We start from the raw sequence: 23,585 nt of genomic DNA on the forward strand, positions 1-23,585 counted from the left end.
GCGCGTCCCCGGGGCTCTGCCGCTGCGGGCCCGCAGGGTGCGGCCGCGGGCGGTGGCTGCCTGCTGGGCAGCCCCTCTCGGGGGGCAGCGCTCGGTGCCCCCCGCCTGCGGGGCTGGGTCTCCGCCATCTCCGGGCGTCGCTGGCCGTCGGGGCTCGCGAGGCTCGCCGCGCTGCGGGGGTGGCGGCGGGCAGCTTCCCCCGGCGGAGCGCATGGGGGTCTGGGCCGGGTGCGGGGGGCAGCCCCGGGCCCCCCGCAGCTGTCTGGCCTTGCTGGGGCTGCCTGGCTCCCCAGCCGCCTGCCTGCGGAGCTGCGCTCGCAAGAGGCCGAGGAGGAAGAGGAGCAACAGGTGGGAGAGGAGGCCTCGCGGTGCTGGTGGCCATTCTAGCGCCAGGCAAGCACGGCGAGGCTTTCTGGTATCGTCGCAGACAACGTAGAATCATCGAATGGCTTAGGTTGGCAAAGCGCTTTAAGATCACCCAGTCCAACCATTAACCTAACACTACCAAGCCCACGCTAAACCCGTTAAGGGGAGAGTGGTAATTTTGTGTTTCCTGGCTTGGTGGCTGGATTATATCTTTGCTTTGAAATGCTTTCCTGGAAACAATCCTGACTTCTGGGGCCCGGCTGTGTGCGCTAACGGGAGTGCAAATGCTGCGGAGTCGGTTGTCTTCTGGCTTGGCCGGCGTGCGTTCGGGAGGGATTTCAGAGGGTCTGCGTAGGCCACTGACGGGATACACGGAAGGGTTGTTTTTCTGCTTGTTATTCGGTGCTCTCTGCCCTGTGACACATTTAAATCTTCACAGGGCTTTTTTGGGTTCACGTAGATGTTTGGGCTGCCTGCCTGAGTGTCAGAGTGGCCTCTGACTCCTGCCGGTGCAGTGTTCTGGCAGCAAGTTTCACAGGTAAGTTGATATTACTTAAAGTCTTCCTCTGATCTGTTTGAAACAGGCTGATAGAGGTTGTGTTACTGAGCTCCTGATACAGTGTGTACACAGATGTAGCTGGTGGGTTGTTACCTCTCTTCTGTTGTTCATTGTGTGAATCTTTTTTAATCCCCTCCCTTATTTCCTTTAGAATTTGATGTAGGTTATCTCTTTCGCCGATGGCAACCTTTTCTGGTTTCCGGTCACTGTTCTTTCTGGCCTGTTTCTTTTTGTTTTGAGATGGGCAAGAAACGTGAGCCCAGGCCAAGGCCGCTGCACTGGCCTCTGGTTTTATAAAGGGCTTGATGACGTTGTGTCTCTCAGAAACTGCTTCTAGGAGGGCATTTGCCTTCCAAGAGGGCACCACGGATCTGGGGGAGTGCTGTGCGAAGACTGTGCCAGCTCCTTAAATGGTGGGCAAGGCCCTAGCCAGTTCATAACTGGCCCATTGAGGGTGATTTGCAGACCCTGATGGTTTTCTGCTGCCTCTTATTGGTTGTTCTGTACATGAGCAGCTATTCCAGCTCTTCGTTCGGTCACAGAGAATCTGAACTTGTTGGTAAAGTCCTTATTTGCCTCTCTTCTCTCTAGGGTCTGTACTTGCTTCTGCTACAGCTGCATCCTTTTGACTTACTCCAACTTACTTGTCCTGCACAGGGTTTGGTGTAAGATCGCTCTCGTTTCGCTCCTCCCAGGATATGCCCTTTTCTGCCGTGTCTTCACCTGGTTCCCACACAGCCTCAGGCTGACTGTTCACTGCAGCACGAGTGTGCTACGTGTTGGTGAGCCTGGCTGACCTGCGCTACGCTTAGCTTATCTGTCGGAGGCAACGAAGATGCAGCGGTCAGGACATCAGGGCTGGCTGTACAGACCCATTCTAGACGTTGCCTTGAATTTTAATTTGGACATCAGGTTTACATTCGTGTTCTTCCCTGCCCTTCAGCAGTGCTACGCACAGTAACCCCCTGCACTGTGAAGTGTTCCTTGTGAGGCAACTCCCTGCTCCTAATAAAAAAAATTAATAATAATTAAAAAAAAAAAAATCCGTGAAGGAGTGTCACCAAGAATCCTTGCTGTTCATTCCTGAACACTTTGACTTGTGACCTCTGGGGGAATTTAAAATTCCCCCACATTGGTTTCCAGTTTTGTGTCTCAGCTAAAACGTGACATGGGTGATCGTCCCCACTTCCCTCGCATTTTTTGTCTGAGATCTGTCTGTGCTGGCTTCACATAGTGTAATTGTGCCCAAACCCAGGTGTTAGATTTTTCAGAGGGGTGAGTTGATTCCTGTTCCTGGGAGCTGATTTCCCAGCTTGCAGATACTACCAAGCGCCCTACTCGGTGCATCTGTCTAATCTGAGTGACCTGTTCCTTGTAGGTGTCGTCTTAACAGAGACTGATCAGCTCAGAAATGCATTAGCTTTTTTCCTGAGCACTTAAAGCTGAGCTCAACTGCTTTAGCTCTGCCTGTTCTTTGTATACTTTTGTGATGCTTCAGTGTTGACAAAAGATGTCTGGAAAAACAAGGTGTATTTCCAGCCCTCTGTGCTGCTAAAGCAGCTAGGTGTGCCTTGGTAGTGAGAGCGCTAAGGGAATGAGCTTTGCTGCAAGGAACACTAAGCAAGCTTCTGGCAGAAGTGCCAAGCTTCCAACCTTCCAGGACAGCCTTTATTTTTCTTAGAGCTCAAGGATGCCACTGTAATTGTGAGTACAAAGAAACCTTGAGTTTATTATAGCCTCCACCGCTTTTGCGGCCTCTGTTCATGCAAAGTGATCCATGAGGATCTGAACCACTCTGCTGAAGAGGATTCAGCTGCAACGTGAGGTGGAGAGGCAGAGCTGCTCTTAATCCTACATGTGTTGCTCAGTAGGTGCCGGATACTGGCTGTCTTCATTTTTGGAGCAAAGTCAAAGCTTAAAAAGTGTAAGGAACCCAAAGGGTTGGGGAAGAGAAGTGCTGGAAAGAAGACTTGATAAAGGGAGATAACCTACTCGGGGAGCTGGGAATATTGCCAAGCTTTGGTGCCTGTTTATCACCAAACAAAGGAGAGGCTGAAGAGTTATATCCTAACAGTAGGGAGGCGGGGGTTGGGGAGAGGCTCTTTGGTATGGCGTTGTGGCTGCTCCTTGGAGACCCGCGGAGCGGCAGAGCTGTCCTCACCTGGCAGCTGTGCAAAGAAGCCTGGCTGGCGTTACAAGGAACGGATACGGTAGAGGAGAGTGCGCTGTAGGCCACCGATACCCCAAATCATTGGCGTGCACAAGAGTTGTTTTCCTCCGTCTGCGTGGAGGATTCTAAAGCTCTGGCTCAGCACTCCTTTTCCTGCTGGCAGCGTACACGGGGCTGGTCTCAGTTTGGTTTTCTGTCACTGGTACTTGTTGAGAATCTCATCTTATCTCTTGCCTTGACCTGTTCTCCATCTCCCTTTGAGAACTGGGACCTGGTTCCATGTGGTTACTTCAAATAGTTCCGATTCCTTATGCTCCATTCTTTTTTATTTCTACCCTGTTTGCTCCCTATAACCTATTAAGGCTGCCTGATGTAACCTCTGTGTCCTTCTCTTTGCATTTGTGCTGGAAATTCTCGATTAAATCACACCAGGTATGCTTGCCGGAATCTTCCTTCCTGATTAAACGGCAATTCAGTAGTTTGCAGGTGATTTGCTGAAATCTCTTTTTTTTTTTTTTTTTTTTTTCTTTTTCCCCCCAGTAGATGTTCTCTTAGGGTCTCACTTATCCATCCACAGCTCTTTGTGTTTCCAATGAGCTGTTAAACATATATTGGTAAAGGTTTCCCCCGTTCATTCCTGTTTCTTTGGAATGCAAGGACAGATTGTATCTGCATAGAAAAACTTTGGAAACGTCTTCCAGTGTGTGCGTGCACGTGTATTTACAAATATAAGGTTTTTGGTTTCTTTTTTTAATGGAACAAACTAGATGATGAGGAAAGACATTAGACTGATTTTCTTCTTCTCTGTCCACCAAGATGGCAAAGTGGTGTTTGATGGCAGCTTCACTGGACAGTAAGCCATTCCTCCAGACTCCAGGGATTGCACAAGTGAGGATGGAGCTCAACAGATTGCTTGCAGTGATGATGCTTTGCTGGAGACACCCATCTGGCTTTGAGGAGCTGGATTAAGACTCCCAAATCAACTCCTGCCAGTTGTGAAGGAGAAACGTCACTTGGATATGGTCCCTTCTCTTATCTCTCCCCCTGCGTGAGTGGGGACTGGCTGGGGACTGGTGCCCTAGAGGTGAGTAGGATATGGAGCCGACTGACCCCTTAGTTACCAGGCACTGCAGTTTTTGCCGAGTGGTTCCTAAGGGACAGTTTGAGCTACCCGCATAGCATGAACAAGGTGAAACCTGGAGTGATTTAACAATATCGGACAATGGTTCGTAGCGTCGTCCTCTTTGGCTGAGTCTTAGTAGCTTTGTTTGCTTAGACCTTCCTAGGATCAAAACTGAGAAGTTCTGTACTGTGGCGTAGCTGTATTTCTCTCCATTCTGAGATACTTAATGCTGGTTAGTCAAGCGCTGCTTCGTGCTGCAGCCACCTGCTGTGCGGGTCAAGTCTCTAGGCTGGTAGTCCATTCAGCAGAGTGGAATTAAAGGAACTAGTTAGTTCTCTCGGCTTTCTTCTCGGGTATCTTCGTTGTTTGTTGTTGGTCTGGGACAGGATCTGCAGTCTCCCAGGGTACCGGTCATTGGGCTGGAAGAAGCAGATGCTTTGAACTCTAGCTGTGCAGCTTGCCAGAACGTAATGCATCTTATAGCAGACCATGGCCTCTTACATCCTCTGCGTTGCAACGGTAGAATTTGTTGGATGCCTGTGGATCGTCTCTTGCCGAGATGCCGGAGGAAGCTGGCCTGTTTGCATACCACTCCTGCGGTGGTGCTTCTTGGGGTCCCAGACACAATCCGAGTTACCCAGGCACTGCGCTTGCATAGAACTAGCTCTGTTTTTCTGGTTCCGGCATTACCTAGGGCCTTTCTTAGCAGCCTGCTGGGTGGTGTGCAGAACGATGTGCTGTGCTGACAGTTGAACTTAATCCCTATTGGGGCAAATACAGTCTTTCTGTCGAAACGGTTGCTTCAGGCTCCCTGCAGCCTCGCTGCTAGGTGAATATTTTAGAATTGGTTATGCTGGACTTCAGTTTCTGAGTTTTCCTTGTGGCCGAGAGCAGCGCCAGGGTGTTCTGACTGCGCTACTCTGCATCGCATCTAACTAGAAATGCGACGTAGCTGGTTTCAACAGCGTGGTGCTGCATATGTTTTTTTTGGCTTGTGTGACAAGTATGAGCTAACCCCAGCGAACGAGGTTTAGAGTGGTGTACTATATATGTCCAAAGCTGCACTGGCTTGACTAGTCTCAGTTGTTATGTTATTCCTGGAGTTAAACCATTGCAACTTTGCATGTCTTGTTCTAGTTAAGTAAAAACTTGGTAGTGTAAAAACTTGGTAGTGTAGGTTAATGGTTGGACTGGATGATCTTAAAGGTCTTTTCCAACCTAAACGATTCTATGATTCTATAAAAGCCAAGCCTTGGGAGTAAGCTAGCACCTTCTCAAGTAAGATGGATGTGTAAGAGAACTTACCAAACTACACGCAGCCGCGCTCTCTGTGGCTGGGAAACTATTGCATGAGGACCTGGGATTCTGCTGTTGCCTGGAGGAGTTGGTGTTGGGGTGGGAGCATTGCTCAGTTTCACAGAAATTGAATAAATGTTGGTTGGTCTTGCCTGTCCCTGTTGTAGTTGTCACAGGTTGTCTGTAGCAGGCTTTAAAAGAGGCTGGAGGGAATAGAGGGGCCCGGTCAACTGAATTAAAGGGGAAGGAAACTGCTGTACTGGTGGCAAGGAATTGGCTGCGGGAGAAGCAGACCCTCTTGTTCGGTGCTGGCCTATGGATGAGAGCAGTGGAGAATGTCCATGTCAAATCCCTTCTTCCAGCTGTTCTGCAGCGCCTCTTGTTCTGCCTGTGATACCCTGCCCTCGTCAGAGCACAGATGCATCAAGTTCCCCTCACAGTAGTGATGCCATTTGTGTTGCTAAATTTAAGATTGTGTCAGTGCTGCTATGCTAAAACCTCATTTTCAGGGGGAAGGTGTATGAATCACCCACTTAAGAAAATAATAATAATTTAAAAAAAAAAAAATCTGTCTGTAGGACTGGTTCCAGGCTTAGGTTCAGTTCAGTGCTTAAATTCTTTTAGAATCACAGAATGGTTTGGGTTGGAAGGGACCTTTTTAAAGATCGTCTCGTCCACCCCCCTGCCATGGGCAGGGACATCTTTCACTAGATCAGGTCGCTCAAAGCCCCCTCCAACCTCACTTCAGACGCTTCCAGGGATGGGGCATCCACGGCTTCTCTGGGCAACCTGTTCCAGCGTCTCGCCATCTGCATCGTAAAAAAAAAAAAAATTCTTATATCCAATCTAAATCTGCTCTCTTTCAGTTTAAAACCCTTGTCCTGTCACTACAGGCCATGGTAAAAAGTCGTTCTCCATCTTTCTCATAAGCCCCCTTTAATTCTTGAAAGGCCACAGTAAGGTTTTCCTGGAGCCTTCTCTTCTCCAGGCTGAACAACCCCAACTCTCTCAGCCTTTCTTCAGGTGTTGTCTTCACCTCCACCACTCTACCCTCTGATTATTTGCAAATGTGATGTGCGAACCAAAGCTTTCTCTGAATACAGCGGAGTCTGGATTTCCCCCACCGTCTTCTGGAGTTCCGATCTATCTATTTTAACTTTTATTTCTTGTCTTCCTTCATATGGTAGATGCTGATGGATGAAGAAAAGAATGAGTGTATTGGAGAAATGTTAACTATAAGAAATTTTGTCATTGCATAATTCCTACCTAGAAGCAGGTGGAGGAACAGAGTGCTTTTATGCCAAAATGGGCAGAGTTGTATGAAAAGTGTGAAGAATGCATGCAGGTAGTCCCAGCACCGATGTTTGCAAGTGTACGTATGCAGTGTACTTCATCTCATTATATTGTTTTGTAAACTTCAACTAAATCAGTACTCATTTTAAGAATTTGATTTTTTTGTTTTTAATTTTTTTTTTTTTTAAGGAGGAGGTGGCTGCCAAAGAGGCTGTGCAGCAGGATATGGATCAAAACTTTCAGAACGGGTTTTGGAGCTGCCTTTTCCCCCCCGACTCAATCACTCCCCAAGTACAGTGGGTTTTGGTGTTGCTCAGCAAGCTGCTGCTCTCTGAGTAATGCAGAGGAGGAAGTCCAGTGTAATGGTGCAGCGAGAGGCAGGAAATGCAGCTTGGCACCTGAGTGCTGAAGCCTTTTGAAAGGGCTATTATTTGGCTAAAGATAAACTCTTAATAAAATGATCTTGCCAATATTCTGTGCTTCTGGTACTTCCTCTGCATGCCTGTGCCGAGCTGCATTTCTTGCCTTAAATTCTTCACAAACCTACTTCTGTGGCCTGATCCAAAGGTCCCGGCAGAGACTGAAACCCACATCAAAATGACTCTATGCCTGTTGAAGTTATGAGGAACTGCTCACCATGACTGCAGGGTCAGAAGACTTATAACTTGTTCTTCAGCCCCTAAAGCGACTAAAAGGCAGAAGACGTTTGTGTCTCTTTGCTTGTTGACATAGCCCTGGCAGGGAGATGTAATGTTGGGAGGAAATAAGCCCAGCGGGCCAAGTGAATTTAACTTTTACCTTAGTCTGAATCTCTTTTTTTTTTTTTTTTTTTTTTTTTAATTATGTGTTTTGGAAGTGCCTACAGCTGCAGCTGTAGGTGGTGGTGTATCTTAAAAGAGTCGGAGAGGTCAGAGAAATAAGTGGCAATGCTGATTAATGCTGCTGGGTCTGTGGCAAGGGAAGGCGGCACTTCAGCTGGTGCTGCATTTGCATCTCACTGAGGCTAAAGCATCAGCCTTAAATGGGTAGAATAGTTAGTTTTCATTTTGGATGCTGTTTCCAGCTTGTGTCAATCCTAGTTTCTAATAATAACCCATTGTCCTTCTCCCAGTTTCTTTCATCTAAGGATCTCAGTTCCTTAGGAACAGCCGTTGCCCTGGGAATGGGTGAGGTGTAAGTAACACTTCCATACTGCTGAGGAGCTTGGAGCATGCCGTGGAAGTGCCTGGGCCTGAAAAGAGCCCAGAGTCCTGACCTTCAGTCACCACCTCTGCCTGAATGAGCTGTTACCAAGCCTTCCTCTTCTTGCTGCCAGATACGACTGAAAGGCTGACTTCGCCTCTCTAGTTGCTTTTTTTTTTTACATGACCATTGCTGGTTTTTAAAGTGTGGATTTCTGGAAGTTAATGCTCGCAAAATAGGTGCTGCTCTATTAGATTTTGTTGCTGTATGTTTGTGGTTTATTGCAGAGGTGCTGAAAGCCCTGGCTATCTAGGTGCTTCATGTTTGGATGCTGTTAGTTTTGATGGGCTTCCCAAATGGATGCAACGTCTCGGCACCTCCAGCACCACCATTTCCTCGCTCTTGCTAGAGAGCGTTGCTCTGGGGAGAAGGCATGGTGGTGGAAAGAAGTTTAAAGCTGATGGAATTTGTGGGGTAGCTTCCTCTGCACAATGGAGTACAAAAAGAGAGTTGATGACAGCCTAGACTCTGCTTCCGAGCAAGCAGCCAGGTTTATGTCAATGCATTCAATTTAGCTGATCCTTCCCAGCACTTTAGACAAGGTGGAAAAGGGTGTTTGCAGTGTTTTGTTGTTAGTTTGGGTTTTTTTTAAATGCCTGAAGACTTGTTCTCTGGCTGATCTGTGGGATGATTTGGCTGTGAATTAGAGGTAATTAGTGCCACCTATTAACTTCCTCTGTCAAGAAGTTTTGCTTTGTGTATCTGTCCATTAAGATACCCCAGCTCTGAAGACCAAGCATGGTGAATCCATGGAAAACCAGCTGAGAGACCTACTATCACCCCTACTATCAGCAGTCATCAGGCACTCAAAATACATTTGACGTCGCTCAATGTGTGAAAGTGCTGGCAGAAGAGACGCTGCTGCTCGCCCAGTGTTAGGGAATGGTGTTGGTTACAACGTCCCAAACACTGTTGCTTTCCCCACCCACTCTGGCACCATTGCAAAGACCTGGCCGAGTTGCTGAAGGGTCTTGTAATTTGGCGCGTTAATGCCTAGATCCATCGATGATCTAGTGTATATCCTGTTTATTTTTTTCTTTCTGGATAACTGCTTTTTAGGATCAGAAATTAGCTGCCTGGCAACGTGAAAGTGCAGATACCTAAACGAACTTCATGCTTTTTAACGGGTTCCATAAATGTAGCCCAAGTAGAGCTGTGGTAAAACAGATCTCTGGAGACTTTAGTGAGAGTCAAGGCAGATACTATCCAGTCTCCCCAGACAGTAGAGAGAGGTGGCCTCAAATGAGCTTTTGTGTCTGCTGCCCAACTGGCTTTATTAAATCCAAGTTCAACACAGAAGCAGAACAACGTATGTGTCTGTTCCCAGTGCAAGCTTCCCAACAGCTGGGTTTCAGGTGGCAGGTTGAACTGAAGACTCAATGTGGTGTCTTCCTTCTGAATCATGTCACAAGAACTTTGTGGCTTGGACCTTCTGCCTCCCCTTCTCGTCTGTGAGAAGCAGGTGTGGAGCCGTGCTGCTGTCAGCCCCCCGGGCGATGCCGGTGGCCTGCTGAACACGTGAGATCGTCCGTCAGTGCGAGTTTTGATTTTAGCACTTTAGCTTTCTGCCCTTTGTTGTTGTCTTGTTGATTTGACTATTATTGTCTCTCTATAAAATGGAGGAACATTGCTAGTGTTTAGAAAGGGAATGGCAGTCTGTATCCTAGGCTCTGTTCAGTGTGTGGCCATGACATTCTGGCAGGCGGAGCAAGGGGTGCAACAAAATATTCCTCCTCTAGGAGAAAGGAAAGGGGCGAGCGGGGGATGCCTGGCTGTGAGTCGGACTGTGCGTGTGTCTGATAATGGAAACCAACATTTACTGTTAATGGGTAACAGCTTCAAAAGCATCCCAAACCCACTTCCAGTTGATGCTGAATTTTAATTTGGCACCTTGGCCTCTTTTGGAAATAAAGACCTTGGAGATCCTCCTGCAGGTAACAGGTGCCTAACTCTGAATCTTCTTGAAAACTTTTTGGGAATCCCGCTGGCTGCCCTTAGCAATCACTGAGTACTGGAAGGCTCTTGTTAGCCTGGCCTAAATGCGAATGCTTTTGGAAAACTATAACCAAAGTGGCTATTCACAGTGAGCGCTTGCACAGACCCTGCCACCGCTGTAGATGCTACAGGATTATACCCATCACTTCATAAATCTTCTCACATACATCCATTTGGAGAAATATAACGTCAGGAAGTACAGGCAGAATGTGGAACAGCGGTCGGCAAAATAAATAGGATGTGGCAATGCTGTGGTGAGGGCCAGAACCTTGCTGGAGGAGGCAGATTCTTTCTAGAATGCCTGCTTGGCTTTAAAAACTCTCTCCCCCAACTCTTTTAGCTGCTGCTTTAGACATGTCTTTAAAAATACAGCCATCCCTGGAACTGGAACGGTGGCACCAGGTGGCTTCAGGTGGGAAAACCAGAAATGAGGACAAGATGACTGTTAGTGTTCGCCAAGCAGCTGCGTGGCAGTGAGTTAAGCTGAGCCTGCTAGGCTCTGCTGCTCAGACTGGGAGCTCGAGGCGCAGAACCAAGTTCTGGCACCTGGGGGACTAGGTGGGCTCAGGACAGAAAGGTGTGTCCCACGCGAGAATCAACGGAGCGGCAAGAGGGCTTTTACTGACGACTTAGATCTTCTCTCTCCCTCACAATGTCAGCACTTAATTTTAAGTGACTTCATATGGAGCATGCATGTATGGGGGGAAAAAAATGCGAGGAGAAGGTGTATACCCACTGTGTTACACGAAGTAAAATTTACACGTGGGCAATCCAGAGAGAGGCCTGTTGCTTCGCAGCAGCTTCCCCAGCCCGGGTGTTCCCTGTTGTGGAGTGCAAGGCAAGCGCGTGCTGCAGGAAGCCTGGAGAGATCCGAAGAGCTTTGGTGGCCAGAGCTGCTTGGAGGAGCCTTGGGACTTAGAACAATGCAGATGACACCAAATTGGGCGGGAGTGTCGATCTGCTGGAGGGTGGGATGGCCCTGCAGAGGCACCTGGACAGGCTGGACCGATGGGCTGAGGCCAACTGTATGAGGTTTAACAAGGGCAAGTGCCGGGTCCTGCGCTTGGCTCACAACAACCCCACGCAACGCTGCAGGCTTGGGGAAGAGCGGCTGGAAGCTGCCTGGCTGAAAAGGACCTGGGGGTGTTGGTCGACAGCGGCTGAACATGAGCCAGCAGTGTGTCCCGGTGGCCAAGGCGGCCAACAGCATCCTGGCTTGTGTCAGGGGCAGTGTGGCCAGCAGGAGCAGGGCAGGGATCGTGCCCCGTGCTCGGCACTGGTGGGGCTGCCCCTGGAATGCTGTGCCCAGTTTTGGGCCCCTCAGCACAAGAAGGACATTGGGGTGCTGGAGCGTGTCCAGGGAAGGGCAGCGGAGCTGGGGAAGGGTCTGGAGCACAGGGCTGGTGGGGAGCGGCTGGGGGAGCTGGGGGTGTTCAGCCTGGAGAAGAGGAGGCTGAGGGGAGACCTGATCGCTCTGCAGCTCCTGGCAGGAGGGGGCAGGGAGGGGGGTCGGGCTCTGCTCCCAAGGAACAGTGATGGGACGAGAGGAAATGGGCTCAAGCTGCATCAGGGAGGTTTAGGTTGGATATTGGGAGAAACTTCTTCACGGAAAGGGTGGCCAAGCACTGGACCAGGCTGCCCAGAGAGGTGGGGGAGTCCCCAGCCCTGGAGGGGTTCAAAAAACAGGCAGAGGTGGCACTTTGGGACATGGTTTAGTGGGCATGGGGGTGTTGGGTGATGGTTGGGTTGATGATCTTGGAGGTCCTTTCCAACCGTAGTGATTCTATTCTCACGAGGAACATGGCGACGTTCGGGGAGGCCTTCCCTTGTCAGTGCCGCAGTGGGGGTTTATAACAAAGCTGCTTCGGTCCTACCCCCCATCCCATCCTGTCCACACCCATGACTGTATGTTGAGGGATTTAGAAGGGGGGTTTGCAGCAATAATCATCGAATCGTTTAGGTTGGAAAAGCCCTTTAAGATCATCCAGTCCAACCATTCACCTAACACTACCAAGTCCACCACTAAACCAATGACGAGTAGGGCTGTAATGTGTTAATCCTTTCTACCCCACTGTGAGTAGGTGCACATAATCCCTGTCTTACAGGCGGATGAGCTGAAGAGCAGGGAGAAGAAATTATTTGGCTGAGATAGCTCAGCTCTGCCTTTTGACGCTGGGGTGAGAACCCAGGAGTCCTGCTGCTGGCTCAGGGCCGGTGCCCTGCTGGGAACAGGTAGGAGGGTTTGTAACTCAAATGTGTTATGCTGCTGAAGTCCTGGTTCCGTGGGATGGGTTTTTTCATTTGCCGAGTGGCCTTCTGTATCAGTTGGTTTTGCTGGGAGCTAGTGGTTGTTCTGAGAAAAAGGCTGAAGATGCCTGAATGCAGGAGTCGTTCTGGAGGCCAGCACAGAAAGTGTCTTTGAGAAACGCATTTTTCAAGTGATGTGACAGCATGAGTATGGGAGCAAGCGGTACAATCTGTAAGAAAGCCTTATGTTTTCTGGTGGCTCTTGGGCAGGAGGTGAACTGCAGTAATTGTATACATTAAGGTTTTTTTACTGAAGTATGATTAATGCATTCACGCAATGGAGCGACGTAATAAAACCATGCATAGATTTCTCTCGCTCTCTTTTTCCTTTTTTTGTTTTTTTTTAAAGAGCTGGAGGTGACATTTGAAAGGATAGTGGGATGCAGTTGAGGACCAGAGTTAGTTTCCCTCCCCCTTGAAATATATCACTCTCTCCTCCATCTTTTTTTTCTTTTGAACCTTCTCTTGATTTCTGAGTCCTGGTAAAGCCAGCTGGAAGACGACACGACCTCCTTCCCGGATCGAAGCAAAGGTGAGGTGTGCTTCTGCAGAGACGCTTTTCTGCCCGAGTGTGGGCAGCAGCAAGAGGAAGGGCTGACGATTCCCCGCCTGTCTCTCAGGGCTGGGATTCCCCTGCATGTGTGCTGTCAGTGGGCGCATGCGGCTTTCTGGTTTCGTACGGAGCCCGGTTTCATTATGTATTGGGAGCACAAGCTGTCTGTGTGCTGCAGGCTGAGTCACCGCTGCCTCCCAGTGAATTTCGGTGATGATTATTGAGTGTGGGCAGATGCAGCCTACTCTTTAGAGCAGCTCGCTTGTATTTTTTTTAATGAAGTTTTAAAATTTTTATATTGCTTTGACATCCTTTTCTTTGAGAAACTAATTTCTCCCGAGCTGAGTTTAGACACAAGAGCCACTCTATTACAGAAGGTGTTCGCTGTACCTCGGAAGCTGACCTCTTTTGGGAGGCTTTGTGCCTTCTCTCTATTAGGGAGCAGGGTCCTGTCCTGCTCCCCGTGTCCAAACCAAAACGAGCAGGTGCTTTGAGCCCAATCCTTCTGTTGGGATTTGACCTTGGGAGGGAAAGGGGAGCGCATGGACAGAAAAGAGAACGAAGATCCAGAACGTGGGGATAGCATAGAGAGGTCCTTGTGTTCTGCCTCCACAGAAGTTGCGGTTGCTCCGACCTCAAAGCTGCTTTCTCCATTAAAATTGCAGTAGCCCAAAAGCTGGGGGCTGCACTTCCCCAGGTCTCCCCCAGATCAGTTCAACCTGAGACCAGGACTGAGACCGTTTGGCTTCATTCAGACGGGGACACGGGCTTTACAGAAGCAGTCTAGCTCACCGGAACCGGCTGGGTGTTGGGAAACCCTCTGTGAGCGCGCTTCAGGCGTGGTCTCGCCAGCGTGTAGCTCCCCAAAGCTGGGAAGGCGGTACTGGCAAAAATCTCAGCTTTTGCACGTGTGATTTTTAGCAGGCTAAGCGGCGTGGCTTCGCTGTGCTGGTGCAGCGAAGGCAGTTCTGCCCTCTTGCCTGATGCTGTGTTTGTATCGGCACAAACGTGCTTCCTGCGATACAGCCGCTGCTTATGGGAACCAGTACCGGGATAATGAAACCTCCGGCCTTAACGGGCTCTGTGCTGAGGCTGTACCAGCGTAATTATGTGAGTAAATGAACTGTCCGGTGAGCCTGGCTTCTTACCGATCAACGTCTTGCAGATGGATCCTGTGCTAGGACTGATCTCACGGTTCCGTCTTGCCGCTAGCGGGAACGTTAATAGGTTCTCTTTCATCTGCTCACTTAGCAGAGGGCTTTTTTTGAGCTTTTAGCTGATCCGTCGGAATACCCTCACAGTGGCTGTGGTGCTGAAATGTTAGTTGGACAAGTAAGGCTCACACAAATTAGGTCAGCACAACTGTATAAGCCTTGTTTTGGTTTTTTTTTTAATTTATTTTATTCTACCCCACCCCACCCCAAAAGTGTACCGATAACAGCATGTCCCGAGCTGATCGAGTCAACCTTGGCAAGGAGCCTTCGATACAGGCATAGCACGTGCCTGGAGTTAAAAACTTCCCAGGAGTGAAACCTATAGCACTGCCATGCGCTCTGTCTTGATAAACCACAGCCTGTGTCTTAAGCTTACTCTCCATGATAATTTTAGGTTTGTATCCAATGGACTAGTAAAATGCAAAGTGATTTTTTTTTTTTCTCTTTTTTTTTTTTGTTGAGAGGAAGCATCTTTGTAATGACTTGTTCGGGAATAGTGTGGTTAGGTGTTGCAGAGAGAAACCCTTGAGCAATATCGGTGGCTAGAAGTAATGCAGGGAAATTCTCCGCTGGGGGTGCAGGAGCGGGGTGGGAGGACATGTTGTTACCTGCTGTGACCTTGAGTGAGCAAAACTCTGATCAGGGGCTGAGACAGGCATGGCTTTTTAACATGTGAAAGTCCATTGTACATGGGATTGACTTCAGGTGCCCATTACGAGCTTTTCAATATTTTAAATGTACAAAACTTTGAAATTAGAAATTCTGCGGCTGTTGGGAGATTTATTCTTTTTGTAACTGCAGTTCTGATAACGTATATAAAATTACTGGGGCCTGAGGCAGCGGTTGGACTACTTTCATCACACCTTCCTTTAGTACTGTAAAGTTACGTGCTTTCCAGGAATAGCAGCATCGCCCGTAGCTCACGGCCAGCCGGTGCCCGGCGCGCGAGTTCTGGTTACTCAGCAGCGCCCGGTCACAGGCTGACACCAGCCAGCGCGAGCCGCGCTCGTAGAACGCCTAAATAGGACCGTGAAACCTCACCTTGGAGACGAGGCAGGGAACACCCGCCCGTTGGACCTGACGTGGCGGCTGCGCGGCTGCGTTGTAAATGCAGGCGCGTGTTGCGCGGCAGCGCTGGCTCTGCCTGGCTGCCCGCGGCTGGAGTGGGCAGGAGGCTTTGCAGGGTGCCCGCTGCTCCTGCCTGCTCACGGACAAGCTGGTGGATTGAAGCACGGGCTTTTCACCTCTCACGCAAGCTTGTGTTTCTTTTTCCTCTCCCTTTTAGAGCCTCTTTTCAGCGTCTTCGGAGCAGCGGTTCACGTTTCGGGTTAAATGTGATCACGTAGTTAAAACCACACCAGTCGTCGTAAGCTAACGGAGCCGCGTGACAACGCAGGCAGGCGACGTGCACAGATTTCAGCAAGACTTCCATTAAAATTGCCCTTCAGAGAAGCGGACAGGTGTTGCCTTGCAGTGTTCCAGGGATTAAGACCGAGTAACAGAGTTTTGCTCACCTTCGCTCAAATTTAGGGCAAAATACATTTTAGGAAATCTTTGCTGAAACCCAAGGAGCCGCTTGTTTATGATTTTCTCTTTAAGACTGAAGTTCCTTACAAGCAGGCATCGGGTCTGTCTCTTGAACTTCCTCTCATTGGCCTTTTACTTTTTTGGGGTTTTTTTTTGCTTTTATTCCCTCATGTCTTCAATAACTTTTTTTTTTTATATATTTGGGGGAAAACCCAAAATATTTATGGAAAGCCGCTTCCGTGTACAGATTTATTAGGTTGTGAATTAACTGTACGTGACAGCATTTTATTTTTCCTCATCAAAAATTTACCCTGTATTTTCTTATTAGCGGCAGTTCCCTGTCTTACAAGTACTTGGGAAACTGGTATCATTCTTTGTCACGAGGAAGCATGGAGAGATTGGTGTCTTTCTGGTGTTATTTTTTGAAACTGCAAGGAGGGGAAAAAAAGCAGCCATCTGTCAAAGTATTTTTCACAGGTTCTGCGAAACCTGGAAAGACCATTTAGAGCAGCCCGATGGCAAATGGGGATAAAGGGACTGTATCTGTGACCAGAGCTCCTTCGTAATTGATAGTAAATGCGAAATGTGTTAGGCTCTGCAGCTGGAAGGAGGAACTCTTGGATCTGATAATGACCTTTCTAACCTTACTTAAATCGCTTCTGCTGTGTCCTAATTCCCACCAGGAAAATATAAGCGACACCTGTATTGCAGGCTTGTTCAGACAGTTGAGTATTTTCGGTTAGCACGAGGTTTGGGTTGGTTGGGTTTGGGTTTTTTTTTTCTTTTTTAACATGCACTTATTAGTGCGGGAAGGGCAATGGAATCCGGAGAGAACAGTTTTCTGAGCTCTTTGTGCTTGTTGCCTAGCAGGGGTGTGGTGGTGATGTTTGTGTATATATCTATTTTTGTATATTACATATATTTTGTGGGATATAAATGTTGGGACAGTTGGCCGGCAACTGATTTTATGAATGATGAGTCGAAGTGTCTGAACTTAAGGTAGCTGGATTTAAAAGAAAACGGCTGAATAGAGAAGAAGGCTCTAACTTTCCCATCGGAAACGGTCGGTGCTTGTTTCGCCTTCGCCCCCCAATAGAAAACAGATTGTCCCAAAGAAGTTCTGCAGGGTCGGCCTCTGTTGCGTGAGCTTTACGTGCGCTCCCCACCCGAGCAGGACGCGCGGGCTATGGCCCGTGCCCTGGGCGCCAGGCAGGTGCCCGTGCCGCTGCAGTCGCTGCCGCGCTCGCAGGGAGGGTGGGCAGGTGCACGCGGGCCGTACCTGCTCCCCCCGGTGTGCTTCCTGCGAGCTCTCCAGCGGGGAGGCTTTCTCTTCTTTTTTTTTTTTCCTTTGGGTGTATGCCTTGCTGCAGGGCTCTGATCCAGGAGGGGTAGCCCTGGTTGCTGTTGCCATGTTAATAATAATTGGGTTGGATTCCCAATTTAAAGGGTAAGCAAATAAACACCTGCTGGGATCGATATGCGGAGCTAGGTTGCTGCAGCATCCACGAGCTGCCTGGTTTGTTTGACACACATGCGTTAGTTCATGCCACCTCTCTGCTTTTCTCTCCTTCTCCTCCATTCCTCTGGTATCGGCGCATGTTCTATTTTTAAACCGTGCTGCGCTCTGTATTGCGGCATTTCTCTTCCTGAATTATTTATCAGTGTTTGGAGCTGAATGGACTGTGCTACGTGGGTTTCTTTTTTTTTTTTTTTTTTTTTTTTTTCCCACTGCTCGTTACTGCCCACGTGTCTGTCTAGAGCCATTGACAGATTTGGTTCATGTCAAATCACGCTAGCCTGAGCTTGGAGAGGGGCTGGAGGGGCTGGTGGGGCTCGGTCGCAGCCTGTGCCGGTGCAGGATCATTCAGATCCCAGTGTGTTTAATACTCTCCTTGCTGGGGCAGACGGGGAGGGGATGGTTGCCATGATAACACATCCTCAGCTGAGCCAGATTTGAATGGAAGGTCCCTTTTTTTAAAAAAAGAAAATAAAATAAAAATTCTTTTTTACTGCCTGGAGACTGGCTTCAGCCTAGGAAGAAGACATCTCCACACACGTGTGCGTGCATGCACGTGCAGGGGAGAAGACGGCGTCAGGCTGTGGGCATGGCTGTGGTTGAGTCAAAGCTCCTTGGTGGGGGTGTTTAATTTTTACTTAGTCGGAAATGGTAATTTCTTTTAAATTTAAAACCCTTCTGTGTTCCTCCCCGCCACGTCCACTGCAGGCACCCTTATCCATCAGAGATGGCAGCACAGCCTTTAAAAGGAGCGGGTGGGCAAGACGCTTTCAGCTCTGAAGGCTTCTTCCAGCTACTCACCAAACTTAATTTGCCCTTTCCCCCTTCTTCCTTTTGAGTGTCTCTCAGCATTTATATTTTCACCTGCTATCCCTTTCTTTTTTTCCCCTCTTCTCCCGGCTCTCCTGTATTCTGTTGCCTTTGTCTTGTCCCTCTGAGCTGATGAATCCCTGCTGCTTCCGGACTTTCTCCCTAATGGAGCTGGGGGCACTGCTGTCCTTTTGGTCCGGCGGGAGGAGGGAAGGGTCTGGCTGGGGGAGAGGTGCCCTGGGGCTTTGCTGCTCGGGGGTGTCGGGGCGAGCAGGGGCAGCAGCTCGGCCGGCCGGTCTGCCCTTGCCGAGTCAGCCCAGAAACGTCTGCAAGTAGAAAATTCACCCGGTGCCGTGTTCAGCTCCCGCATTGGGAACGTCTTGCTGGCGTGGAGCAAGTGTGTACTTTCCTATGTGCTGACTCATTAGTGACGTGAGGTTTACTATGCCTTTATGTCATAGAATCATAGAATTGTTGAGGTTGGAAAAGACCTGTAAGATCACCCAGTCCAACCATTAACCCAACACTACCAAGTCCACACTAAACCAATTAAGGGGAGAGTAATAATTAATTTCATGTTTCCTGGCTTAGTGGCTGGATTATTTTTTAATGAAAGTAAAACCAGGAATCACTAAGGTTGGAAAGGATCTCCAAGATCATCAGTCCAACCATCAACCCAACACCCCCATGCCCACTAAACCATGGCCCAAAGTGCCACCTCTGCCCATTTTTGAACCCCTCCAGGGATGGGGACTCCCCCACCTCTCTGGGCAGCCTGTTCCAACGCTTGACCACTCTTTCCATGAAGAAATTTCTCCCAATATCCAATCTGAACCTCCCCTTCGCATCAGGTGGGGGGAGGGCTGAAGGGGGATGGGATTCAGAGGGCGAGGTGGTTCCAGAACAGGTGAGCAAGGGGCTGGGCAGTGCATGCTTTTAAATGCCGAAGCGCGGCAGATGCAGCTTGCTGTGAGCGCCAGGGCTTTCAGCGGCCGACCAGTGCGACGTTCTGCGGTGCACTGCGAAAATGCCGCTGTGATTACTGCGAAGCTAAAGGCTTTAGTTCAATGAAACCCAAATCTAGGGCAGTGTGCTTTTTTTCTGCTAGGCTCCGGAGTGAAGTACTAATTCTGCCTTATGATCTAATTTCCGAATTGTTCTCTCTCAGGCCGAGTAAGCTTCTTCAAGGGTTCTTGTATTGTTTCTCGTAGTTGCAGGAGCCCCACCCCTGTCCTCACATTGGTTTTAGGTGCTGGGTGTGTAAGAGTAGCAGGTAGCAGGTGCCTTTATTTTGTGTGTGTTCCTGCAGCGCTTGCAGCGACACTGATTCCCAGCAGCAGGGTGAGCTGGGGACAGGGTGGGCCAGGGCTTGACTCTTGGATCTTGCTGCTTTGGGCATGAGCCAAATTTGTCTCTTTTCTGGTAGTAGAAGCCATTCAGAGAGAGTTCTTGATGGCCTGGGTTTCTCTGTCCTCCTCGGAATGTTGTCCTCCTCACAACTCTCTGACTTGCGACTTTTGAGAGTGGAGTCTCCACTGTGCAGGTACCTTTTTTTTTTTTTTTTTTTTCCTTCTCCCCCTTCAATCTACCCCTTGTTCCTTTATTGTGGCCTCTTCTGAGGAGACCTTGGGCCTGATAAGGAAAACATGCTGGTTGTAGAACTTGATGTGGAGAGACCTTTCAGGTGGTCATAGTCTCAATGAGGAATCCTAGCCGTTCTCCCTCTTCCTTTTGTGTGCCCCCTGGAAAAGGAGGAGTTGGACCAGAACATCCTTCAGCCCCAACTGTAGGGATTCTGCTGGTCTCCAGATTTTCCATGGGTGCCTGCTCTGGTTCTGGATGTTCATGGAGCCGTTTTCACGGGACTTAAGAGTAGGTCGCGCCCAGCAGCAATGTGCTGCGGTTCTCATCTTCCTGACTCCAAACACAAAGTCTTTCTGCTACGTACACACTCCTGCAAAGCGGGCCAAGCCTGTGGCCTGGAGGACTTTGGAAAGATCTTTGACTTGCCATGTGTGGTGGTTGTGATAGTGTCTGCCCAAGAGCGTTCCCTGTCCAAGCTGATCCCTTAGCTCAGGTGCTTGGTGTATACCTGGCAGCACCCTGAAGTTGAGTCACGGTAGGCAGCCAGTTCTCCAAATCTCTCCTGCAGTCTGCATGCTCATAGTGTCCTTGGAAGTGTGTGCTGTCTGGAGAGCGTGTTTCCACCTATGCACTTCAGTAATTAATGCTGGATGCAGCGAGCGAGCTCTGTTCCAGCCCAGAGAGCAGTCCGTGATACAGCTCCCTGGCTGCTTGAGGATTGCCTTCTCTCCCTCATCCCCATGGTGCTGTGGTGGCCGAGGCTGGCAGAAGTGAGAGTGCTGGTATTTGACATGCCTGCAACAAGGAGTCTGTCCCAGGCTCTTTTGTTTGGGGTTTTTTTTTCACCTTTTCTAAGGGGAGAGGGAGTTTTCCGCTCTGCGTGGGTAAATGAATGGGTTAAGTCCACTGGTAACGCTCTGCTCCCTTTGCAGCCGCTGTAGGTGCGTGATGCGGGCTGCCCGGTACGTGCCCGTCCCGTGCGGGAGCCCAGTCCTGGGCTGGTGGTGTGGGTTTGCACCAGTGCCATCCCACCAGTTTGGTGTCACAAGTCTTGGACTTTTTTTTTTCCCCTTCTGATGGGATTATATCCACTACCTAATTGCCATGTCTTCCCTCAACAGGAGCTGGGCTGGGCAAATTAGAGCCTAGGCTCATTTGATACGTGTTTGCCAAGGAGGGAGGGAACATGTCTTGTTGCTTTTTTCTTTGTTTGCTCTGCGATATTACGACATTGGGCAGCTTCCCTGCAAGCTGGGCGCACAGACAATACCTAGAGGTGCTGCATCGTTTTCTGTGCCCCGCTTTCGCTGACCTAGTTTCGCTGTGTGCGTGCGTGCACGCGCATGTGATACCGCAGCAAACGGCTCTCAGGTGTGAAAGGCGGGAGCCCTCTCTGTTGCGCTTTGTCCAGGCTGCTGCTGGGGCTGCCTCACTCTTCCTTCTCCTCCTCCTCCTCCCCCCACCAGGGATTTACTGTCTCCCCATCTAAGGAGAAAGATGGAGCTCAGGAAATCCTCTGACACACGCGTGCTTCGTGAAGATGAAATGCTGCCGACTCAGAGATAATGGGCAGTGGTTTTTGAAAGAGCTGGACAAGCGTGCAGGAGGTTGCATCTGTGCTTTCTAGGGTAGGTGCTTGTGTCCTAGGGCTGGAAGGCTTTCCCACTTGGAAATCTGTCCTTGCTGAGCCATCTGCCAGGCGTCTAACTGCGAGAGATCAGGTTTGCAGGCTCAGGTTTACGGAGCTGCTTTTCATTCTGCTTTTAATATCAATGTTAAGAACTGGCAGTGGGGTTTCAACAGAGGGTCCTAAGCTGATTGTAGGTTCTTGCTTGCTTAACGTGCTCTGCCAGCTGAGCGTCTTTGAAAACAGGAAGACCCGGTAGAAGGGAAGAACAGCATCCAAAGTTCCCTCCTTTTATAGTACTAATCTTGCCGCTGCAGGGCTCCAGAGTAGAGGGTGCCAGCAACTGTCCTTAACGATCCTGAGTCGAAATGCAGGAGGCCACAGATGTTCCTTAGCAAAATAAAGCTCTGTTAGGTTCACAGGGTTTTGTGGAGATTTTAAGGCTCTGTCTGTGTGGAGCAAAGATCCTTGGGCCTGGGCAAGGTATGCTGGAGCCCTGCTCAGTCCTGGACCTGAACTCCTCTGTCCCTTTCTGTTGCTTCTTCATTTGCAAAGTAGCTGCTGGAGCTTCTTCGGGGCTTGGAACTCCAGGTTGGGAACTCCAGGGGCCTGCCTGGGTGCTAGGTGACAGGAACAAACAAACCCAAAATAAATGAGTTAAAAAAAGGGGGGAAAACCCTGATGCTGAGTTGTTAATCTAACCTCTGTCTGCGTTTCGCAGCTTTGCTGGGTTCAGCTGCCACAGGGAGTCACTCTGAGCACATGCTTTCTGCCAGGGGAACGTCCAGGCTGATTTCCTGCTGAGCAATCCATGGAACTGCTGCAAACGCAGTCACTTGCTACCTCTCAGGGCTCGCTGTGCAGCAGACTGAGAAACTGTCATAGCAGAGCCCGTGAGCTCAGCTGAAGGCCCTCGTCCTACAAGCTTGCGCTGCTCAGACAGTCGTGACCGTTTCTCAAAGAGCTTGGGAGATCATGGTTCAGTTTCCTTCAACAGGCCCCTTCATTTTAAAAGTTCTTTGCAGAATTGGGAGGAAAGAACTTGAAGTGGCCAGAAATAGGAGGCACAAAAGGAGCTTGACTCCTTTGGATCTGTCTTCCTTCCACCTTCTAATGGGGAAATCTCATAAAATATCCATGAAGCCTTTGCATTCGGCCAATGTGGGGGTCGATTAATTGTGGCCCTTCACTTGAAAACACCGATACAGCCTCGCAGCTGACCCCCTGTCTGTCTTGCCCCTCTGTCACTCCTTTCTCTCCAGTTCTCTAGCCATGGGACCCCATCTTCAAATGGCAGTATTGCTGTGGGCAGAAGCAAGGAGCTGTTGACTGCAGCCAGATCGCAGCAGTTTCATCAGGAATGGGAGGACAGCTGGCCAGGAACAGTCACCTGCTTCCTGCGTGGGCATGACAGGCTTGATTCGGAAGGCTTCGAAGCAGGTTAAGACAGAAGCTCATGCATACATTTGAACTGAAGTCCTTTGCAGAGCAGGGCTGCTTTACAGACTTGAACCTCAGTTTGTCATGGAGCTGAAATTACCAAGTTTCTGTTGTTTGTCTCCTTGCTTTTTAAAAGCTTTATTGGACTGTTTCTTCAGCTGTAGCAGAGGATCATTTAGAAGAAACTGCATTAACTTAGTAAAAGTGAATAAAGGCAAGTCCTGAAGAGGCTTTGCCAGCACAGCACTACGCTATTTGCAGTGGATGCTGTTGGTTAAAGCCGTGTATCTCAACCTTTTTGCAACTGTCTCACTTCAGTCTCTCCATCTCCTTGAGCCCAAGGCTGATCCTGCCTTCTCATCTTCGTCTCCTTTCCTTTCAAAGCTTTTGTCTTCAGGCGGCTGCCCTGCGAGCCCTGGTGCCCCTTGCTCCGCTGTCAGCTCCAGTGCTACCAGAGCTCGGCCTGAGCAAGGATCCTCCTCGAGACCGGCTGCTGACGGAGCTGATCGTGCTTGAAAGCCAGCGCTGGCCCCGCAAGAGTGCACTCGCTTCAGCTCTGGCTGCACCTCGCCCAGGATGGGCTCCTGCCCAGCCGGAACTGTTGCTGCAGCAGCAGAACGACGCCTACCTGCTGTTGACCGGTGTTTAGAGCCGTGGTCAGAAGATCTCCGTGATCCAACAAGAAGCAACTTCTGAGCCTGGCGAGGGACAGGGTGTGCTTGTGATCCGTCGTGGAGTCTGCCTGTGCGCTTGACGCTGAGCGAGGCTGCCTCGTGCGCTCGAGAGTAAGCTTTAGTGCGTGGAGAGGAGACTTGATCGCAGCCTGTAGAGTCGCCAGGTCTGGGGTGGAAAACCCCTTTCTGTGGAAAATTTAAGCAAGTGATAAGCGGTTTAAAACCTCTCTAGGGCCATTTGCATTTCTTGTTTCCTGTCTCTGTCAGTATTTAATCACTAATAAATGAG

The 23,585-nt window shown here is 49.5% G+C and overlaps 1 protein-coding gene across 2 annotated transcripts in view; it reads left to right on the forward strand.

Annotated features, from left to right (window-relative positions):
* The first annotated feature begins 347 nt into the window (after positions 1 to 347).
* R3HDM2 (R3H domain containing 2) overlaps positions 348 to 23,585 on the forward strand; it is a 64,345-nt gene continuing 41,107 nt past the window's right edge. For both annotated transcript variants that reach the window (XM_075724919.1, XM_075724918.1), the window contains exons 1-2: positions 348 to 904; positions 3,912 to 4,179. The gene's annotated coding sequence lies outside the window, so the exon portion shown is untranslated. The remainder of the gene's footprint in view (positions 905 to 3,911; positions 4,180 to 23,585) is intronic.

This window comes from Pelecanus crispus, chromosome 26, assembly GCF_030463565.1.
Source record: "Pelecanus crispus isolate bPelCri1 chromosome 26, bPelCri1.pri, whole genome shotgun sequence".
NCBI lineage: Eukaryota > Metazoa > Chordata > Aves > Pelecaniformes > Pelecanidae > Pelecanus > Pelecanus crispus.